General features: G+C 38.2%; 1 non-coding gene across 1 annotated transcript; it reads right to left on the bottom strand.

Moving 5' to 3' along the window:
• Window positions 1–1,475: 1,475 nt before the first annotated feature.
• LOC121310573 lies at window positions 1,476–1,617 on the bottom strand. Its single transcript, XR_005948881.1, has one exon. It is a non-coding gene; the product is annotated as a U4 spliceosomal RNA (small nuclear RNA).
• Between the last annotated feature and the right edge of the window lie 6,456 nt (window positions 1,618–8,073).

Raw genomic sequence — 8,073 nt, 5'->3', positions numbered from 1 at the left:
ATGGCAAGCTATTTGGAGGGCTTTGATGCAAGTGGAAACACAAAAGAATCGCATCCTACTCTTGGTGATTCCAATGTAAAAAATTTAAATCTGGTAATCCTGAGCTAGTTCCCTGTCTCGACACTGAAACATTATGACATATTCTGTAATTACTTGCCAGTTCCCTGTCTCAACACTGAAACATTACGACATATTCTGCAATTACTTTTACTTAAGAAAACTATATAAGAACGGTCCAGTTTTTTTGTATTGTAATAGCGAGTAACTCCTATTTTTTCATGACAGACTACTTACCTCATAGTACCACTGAGAGACAGGGAAGCTGTGTGTGATTGCTAACCGGTTTCTGTGGACCTCGAAATCTGTCGAATGGCTACATAAAACTTTAATTACAAAAAATGTTCTTAAAGAAATCACATGCAAGTGTAGCCTATGTATAATAATGACAGTGACTATACAGGCAAGGTTTGATTAAACAAAACAGGCTACATGTGCATAGTTACTATACTAGTACCAGAGTCAAAAAACAGGAGACTTCCCTTCAGTTCATCGAAGCTGTAGCAACTTTGAAGCAGTTAAAATAATGTAATAATAAGCCATGCTATTGAAGTATGTAACATAAAAATACTACTTCATTGTGGAGTTCATTCCCTTTACATTGGACAGGGTTATTACCACAACATTTAATAAAATACGAGTCATATAACAGATTTGTGTGATGAGCTGTCTGAACACCATGTTTACATTAATCAAACGTCAAAATAAAAATGTATAACCGCGGTTAAGTGCTTGTCCAAGAGCAAAATATCAAACTGTTTAGCTTCCTTACTATGTGGTTATAAACAGGCATTTTAACAGATGCACTCCGATTGCTAAAGTCAGGAACCAACTCCACCTCACAGACGTGAGCCCGCCATTACAGTTTTCAAAAGACTTTATTGACAACTAATGGTAGGTAACAACACACCGAGCCGAGACAGTATTCTCTGCACACACAACACATTGCTTTCCTGCTTCGCGTACCGATAGCGATTTGCTTAAACAATCTACTAAATTTAAAAATGTATGATATCGATAAATGACAAAGCAACATAGGCAGCGCGATTGGGAGGCAGCACATATTAAAAAGGTATTTTTGTTGGACGGGTTTATTGAAACCGCATGTTGCTGAAGGTCACCCAGTTCTATTTTTCTGCTTACTGTAGTAGTTGTGTAACAGCCTGCAAGTGCAGAGCATTTTTTTTAGAATATATATATATATATATATATATATATATATATATTCATAATTATGCCAAAATAACCTCTATGATTTAACAATATAAATTGTATACTGCTATTCGAAACACTGGTATGAGCAGCAGGTGGGCTGCACAGGATTGTGCACAACCGTGACAACACACGTGACAAATAATCTTAAACACAATTTACACCATCTAAAACCACTAATCTCTTATTCCAACCAGTATATACAGCCTCCTCAGAGCCTGTCAAAAATTGCAAGTTCAGACTATATTTCAAGTCGTTACAAGCGGGGTATTGGGTCAAGTTTTCAACCAGCAATAATCGCGCCTCGGATTTACCTCATTGGCTACGATACTGCCACTGCGCAAAGATAACACACATGCTGAAGCCGGGCTTCCGCTTTGAGTGACACTAGAGTCCTTGCTATGGTGTCATTTATTAGCGCAGACAAACACATTGCATTTAAAAAAAAAATATGCATTGATTTAAAATATTGCATATGCTAGCCCAAATACACAAAACAAACAACACATAACAGAGAGCAATGAGTTTGAAATGCACTGCCGCTTACATAAAGGCTTGCTGGGATTGCAATATGCTAATATCGCCCCGTCCAATGTTCACTTGCGTGCGTAGCTTTAAGGTTCTGACTCCTGCTATCAGGATGTTGCAGCACATGTGTGATTAAGTGCTAAATAATCAGCATTTATTTTTAACAAAATACTTAGTAATGTGGGACAGGCCATATTCAAAGCACGCAAACAATGGAGTGCCCTCTAATGTCCATTCAGAAAAAGCATGAAAGGTAAAACAATGCGAATATATGAGCTGGTTGTACATTTTCAGGCAAGCTATTTGGAGGTTTTTGATGCAAGTGGAAACACAAAAGAATCGCATCCTACTCTTGGTGAATCCAATGTAACATTTTTAAATCTGGTAATCCTGAGCTAGTTCCCTGTCTCGACACTGAAACATTAAGACAAATGTTGTAATTATTTTGACAGAAGGAAACTATACATCAATACAATATAAGACTATAAAGTGGTACCGTCTTATATATTATTTTGTATTCTAATAGCGAGTACATTTTTTTTCCCTACAAGAAATCACAGGAAGTGTAGCCTACGTATCATAATGATACTAGTGACAATACAGCCAGGTTGCTACGCAACAAAACGGCATACGTAGCGACAGTTACCATAGCACCAGAGTGACACAAAATGAACTTCTTTGTTTTCCCTTCAATTCCAAAGCAGTTCAAATAACTATATATAATATAGTAAACTGGAGAACTGTTTCGTTTCTTACTGTGTGGTTATAAGCAGGCTTCTAAACTAGACTCCAATTGCTAAAATCAGAAATCAACTCCGGCCGCGACAGACGCCATTAGACTTTTCAAAAAACTTTACTGACAACTAATGGAAGAAGAGCACACTGAGCTGAGACAGTGTTGCACAACACATTGCTTTCTGACAGAGCTCTCTCTAATCAAGCTACTACCTTTCCCAATAGGGATAATGTCGATAAAGCAACACAAGGAGCATGATTACGACTTATTACACATGAAATGGGTATTTTTGTTGGACGGGTTTGTTGAAAATGTTGATGAAAATCAGCTAGTTCTATTTTTTTCAGATGAATCTCCTAATTCTGTAACAGAACCTGCAAGTGCACTTATTTTTATTAGTAAGACACGTTTAAATTAAACAAACCATAGCTTTGAAGCATACATTTGATATTAGTTGAAGCACCTATCTGTCCAGCACGATGGACTAATAAAACCTCAACAGCCACATCTCCAATAATAACAATCTACTTTAACCAGTATATACAGTCTTCTCAAACCCTGTCAAAAACTGCAAGTCCTGACTATATTTCAAGTCGCTACAAGCAGGATATTGGGTAAAAATTTCAACCAGCAATAAACAGCACCTCCAATTTAAATCATAAGCTGTAATACTAAAACTGCGCAAAGCTGACTACCCTCCCACACGTGAGACACCACACTGAAACCCCTCCGCTCTGCAGCTATGGTAACGGAACACTTGGTTAGATAAAACAAGAGTTAGATGAATTTATGTCTGTGTAGAAAACACATCCGTCTGCAATGCAATGTTAAGCAAGGGGTCCACAAGATATAAACGATATAACTTAGTTTAACTGTTTAAAATGTACAGAAATGTATGATGGGATTCGGATATGCAAATGAAGTGCCCGAGCATGCGCAAATGAGTTTAGCTCAGAAAACAAGGAAATCTGAACGAGGTTCAATATAATGCGTTTGGTCCTGAAGTTCTTTCTAATGAAACCGAACACTGTTTAAACACAAGTTCACAAACACAAAATCTCTACACAGACCATCACCAAGGGGTATAGAAGAACGGAGTGAAACCCTTCATATGCGTGAACTTGCTAATGTGATCAATGTCTCAGAAAGAGTGTATGAACAAACACACTGCGTTTTAATAAGAATTAAGGATTACATTTTGTCACGGGTAAATTGTGTAAAAACACGTCACGGCTAAAAATAGACAATTTGACTGGAAACGATATGTATCAATACAAAAATAACAGTAGTTTAATATTTGTGCTAAATGAACAGTCGTTTCAAACAGCCGTTACAGGTTTTCTTTTATTTGTAACATGTACTCCTTGTCCAATTAAAAAAAAAAAAAAAAAAAAAAAATAAAATAATCTGAAATGATATATATATATATATATATATATATATATATATATATATATATATATAATACCTGCTTTGTAAATTGAGACGTTTCTAATAATATATGTTTTTCTTTAAAGTCTAGTTAATAAACGCAGCTGTGGTTTTGGTATTGCTACATGGACATGAAAAGCTCACTTTGATTCGACGTCTGTCATCCATGACGAGCACAGCAGGATCCTTCTGCTACTCTGCTGCCGCTCACCGTTTTCTTGAGCCGGATCAGATCATAGTTTTTGACAATGTCAGACAGAGTTCAACAATGGACCGGAAAGGGATATTCGCGATTTCGGACCAGTTCTGACATAGGACCGCAAAAGGTGAATGGTTTTATACTCTCTTGTCAGATTTCTGTTGAATTTTTAAGCATTGAATTCCCAGTTTACACAAAGACAGCGGTCCTGATTCAACCTCTGGGCAATCCGAGCCCTTCGTGACTGTGATATTTCAGTCATGTGATTGAGCTCGTACCGGCAATGCATCGTCATTGGAAACGTGTAATACAAAATATTAAAAACGTGCTGATACGGGATTTGCACCCGATACCTCTCGCATCCGAAGCGAGAATCATACCCCTAGACGAAAGAGCCGACTGCTGCCAGTATCTTAGTACAACCAGCTTCCAAAGTGTAGACCTAGTTGTTCTGTTTTGAGGAATCCGCGTCTCCTTGCTGTGTACCTGTTAGCGATTGTCTGATTCCTTTGCCTGGCGGCTCGCATTTCTATGGGCATCGAAAGGTGGTCGCTATAGATGAGTAATCTGATTTAGATGGGATTTTGTTTCGAATGCATTCATTAGCCTACATACATATAAAAATGAAAAAAAAAAAAAAGACCTGGGCCGATTCAGCCCTCTAGCTACTCCTCTTTGTTCTGCGGTTTGTAACTCAGGGCGCCCAGCTGAGTGCTCAAACAGGAGCTTCTTTGTAGTTTGTCATGTTTGTATAGTGGTTAGTACTTTGTGTTGTGGCTGCAACAACCCTGTTCAAATCTGTGTCATGGCAGGTGACATCCTCATACAGCACAGAATTGTTTGTTTATTTTTTCTTCCCACACATCTTCATTGCATGCACCTTTATGAAAGAAACTAGAATACAATAATTGCTTCATCGTGTGAGTACAGTTATGTTACACGTCATGCTGTCTTTGAAAGAATAATAACATTATTCCATTATTATCGATCATTAAAAAAAAAAAAAAAAAATCAATCTCCCTGTCAGGAAATTGAACCCCAGTCCACCACGACAAGTAGAGATACTGAACTCTATACTCACACTTCTTAACAGAATGTGATCAATATAACCTCCTCCCTCCTTCTTAACAGAATGTGATCAATATAACCTCCTCCCTCCTTCTTAACAGAATGTGATCAATATAACCTCCTCCCTCCTTCTTAACAGAATGTGATCAATATAACCTCCTCCCTCCTTCTTAACAGAATGTGATCAATATAACCTCCTCCCTCCTTCTTAACAGAATGTAATCAGTATAACCTCCTCCCTCCTTCTTAACAGAATGTGATCAATATAACCTCCTCCCTCCTTCTTAACAGAATGTGATCAATATAACCTCCTCCCTCCTTCTTAACAGAATGTGATCAATATAACCTCCTCCCTCCTTCTTAACACAATGTGATCAGTATAACCTCCTCCCTCCTTCTTAACACAATGTGATCAGTATAACCTCCTCCCTCCTTCTTAACACAATGTGATCAGTATAACCTCCTCCCTCCTTCTTAACAGAATGTGATCAATATAACCTCCTCCCTCCTTCTTAACAGAATGTGATCAATATAACCTCCTCCCTCCTTCTTAACAGAATGTGATCAATATACCTCCTCCCTCCTTCTTAACAGAATGTGATCAATATAACCTCCTCCCTCCTTCTTAATAGAATGTGATCAATATAACCTCCTCCTCTCCTTCTTAACAATCAATATAACCTCCTCCCTCCTTCTTGTGATCAATATAAACTCCTCCCTCCTCCTCCCTCCTTCTTAACAGAATGTAATCAATATAACCTCCTCCCTCCTTCTTAACAGAATGTGATCAATATAACCTCCTCCCTCCTTCCTAACAGAATGTAATCAATATAACCTCCTCCCTCCTTCTTAACAGAATGTGATCAATATAACCTCCTCCCTCCTTCTTAACAGAATGTAACCTCCTCCCTCCTTCTTCAATATCAATATAACCTCCTCCCTCCTTCTTAACAGAATGTGATCAATATAACCTCCTCCCTCCTTCTTAACAGAATGTGATCAATATAACCTCCTCCCTCCTTCTTAACAGAATGTGATCAATATAACCTCCTCCCTCCTTCTTAACAGAATGTGATCAATATAACCTCCTCCCTCCTTCTTAACAGAATGTGATCAATATAACCTCCTCCCTCCTTCTTAACAGAATGTGATCAATATAACCTCCTCCCTCCTTCTTAACAGAATGTGATCAATATAACCTCCTCCCTCCTTCTTAACAGAATGTGATCAATATAACCTCCTCCCTCCTCACAATGTGATCCTCCTCCCTCTTAACAGAATGTGATCAATATAACCTCCTCCCTCCTTCTTAACAGAATGTGATCAATATACCTCCCTCTCCTCTTAACAGAATGTGATCAATATAACCTCCTCCCTCCTTCTTAACAGAATGTGATCAATATAACCTCCTCCCTCCTTCTTAACAGAATGTGATCAATATAACCTCCTCCCTCCTTCTTAACAGAATGTGATCAATATAACCTCCTCCCTCCTTCTTAACAGAATGTGATCAATATAACCTCCTCCCTCCTTCTCAAAAGAATGTGATCAATATAACCTCCTCCCTCCTTCCTAACAGAATGTGATCAATATAACCTCCTCCCTCCTTCTTCAATATAACCTCCTCCCTCCTTCTTAACAGAATGTAATCAATATAACCTCCTCCCTCCTTCTTAACAGAATGTGATCAATATAACCTCCTCCCTCCTTCTTAACAGAATGTAATCAATATAACCTCCTCCCTCCTTCTTAACAGAATGTGATCAATATAACCTCCTCCCTCCTTCTTAACAGAATGTGATCAATATAACCTCCTCCCTCCTTCTTAACAGAATGTGATCAATATAACCTCCTCCCTCCTTCTTAACAGAATGTGATCAATATAACCTCCTCCCTCCTTCTTAAGAGAATGTGATCAATATAACCTCCTCTCTCCATCTTAACAGATTGTGATCAATATAATCTCCTCCCTCCTTCTTAACATGATGTAATCAATATAACCTCCTCCCTCCTTCTTAACCCAATGTGATCAATATTACCTTCTCCCTCCTTCCTAACAGAATGTGATCAATATAACCTCCTCCCTCCTTCTTAACAGAATGTGATCAATATAACCTCCTCCCTCCTTCTTAACAGAATGTGATCAATATAACCTCCTCCCTCCTTCTTAACAGAATGTGATCAATATAACCTCCTCCCTCCTTCTTAACAGAATGTAATCAATATAACCTCCTCCCTCCTTCTTAACAGAATGTGATCAATATAACCTCCTCCCTCCTGATCTTAACACAGAATGTGATCAATATAACCTCCTCCCTCCTTCTTAACAGAATGTGATCAATATAACCTCCTCCCTCCTTCTTAACAGAATGTAATCAATATAACCTCCTCCCTCCTTCTTAACAGAATGTGATCAATATAACCTCCTCCCTCCTTCTTAACAGAATGTGATCAATATAACCTCCTCCCTCCTTCTTAACAGAATGTAATCAATATAACCTCCTCCCTCCTTCTTAACAGAATGTGATCAATATAACCTCCTCCCTCCTTCTTAACAGAATGTGATCAATATAACCTCCCTCCCTCCTTCTTAACAGAATGTGATCAATATAACCTCCTCCCTCCTTCTTAACAGAATGTGATCAATATAACCTCCTCCCTCCTTCTTAACAGAATGTGATCAATATAACCTCCTCCCTCCTTAACAGAATGTGATCAATATAACCTCCTCCCTCCTTCTTAACAGAATGTGATCAATATAACCTCCTCCCTCCTTCTTAACAGAATGTGATCAATATAACCTCCTCCCTCCTTCTTAACAGAATGTAATCAATATAACCTC

The sequence above is a fragment of the Polyodon spathula genome, unplaced genomic scaffold (genome assembly GCF_017654505.1).
Source record: "Polyodon spathula isolate WHYD16114869_AA unplaced genomic scaffold, ASM1765450v1 scaffolds_2285, whole genome shotgun sequence".
Classification (NCBI taxonomy): domain Eukaryota; kingdom Metazoa; phylum Chordata; class Actinopteri; order Acipenseriformes; family Polyodontidae; genus Polyodon; species Polyodon spathula.
Note: the sequence above shows the minus strand (reverse complement) of the source record. Positions and strands in the feature narration are given on the sequence as shown.